This window comes from Myripristis murdjan, chromosome 10 (assembly GCF_902150065.1).
Source record: "Myripristis murdjan chromosome 10, fMyrMur1.1, whole genome shotgun sequence".
Taxonomy (NCBI): Eukaryota; Metazoa; Chordata; class Actinopteri; order Holocentriformes; family Holocentridae; genus Myripristis; species Myripristis murdjan.
The window spans coordinates 27,967,667-27,968,269 of NC_043989.1; positions in this window are offsets into that span (position 1 = coordinate 27,967,667).

Here is a 603-nt window from a genome sequence, read left to right on the forward strand (position 1 = left end):
CCATGCAGTGAGTCACTGCATCGTTGTGCTTGGATGTACTGGAGCTCGTACCGGTGCTGGCATCAGAGAACGTGGTGGTTAATTGGTGGTGGAGGCAGTTGCGGCCATGTCACTACTCTTTGTGGTTGTAAATTGTCCTCGGGTTCTGTCACCCAGATCTGTTGGATCTACCACTCACTCTTCAGGAGCTCCTCCTTCTTGTCCAAATATTGTCCTTTATGGCTCTCAAAAAACCAAGATGGTGACAGCCAAAATGCCAAATTTGAAGCTTCACTAGTCCACAGTCTAATGTGTGATGTCACGGTAGCAACGTCCACTTCATGCCCAAAAGACATAAAAAACAAAAAAACAGAAAACATGTTGTATTTGTAATTTACCTTTTTTTATTGGCAGACAGGTAATATGTGTCATCCCAGTCATTACACAGATAAAAGAAAATGGAGAAAAACTGAGAAAACGGCTCGTTTTACCAAAAATAATTTGCGGTATGAAAAGATCTAAGTTGGTAGGGTGAGTGGTGAATGAGGTCACTGACTTTTGGCCTTGCTGCTAAATTAATACTATTGATAGCAAGATTGTTTAAAAAAACTCAGACAGTGTGCA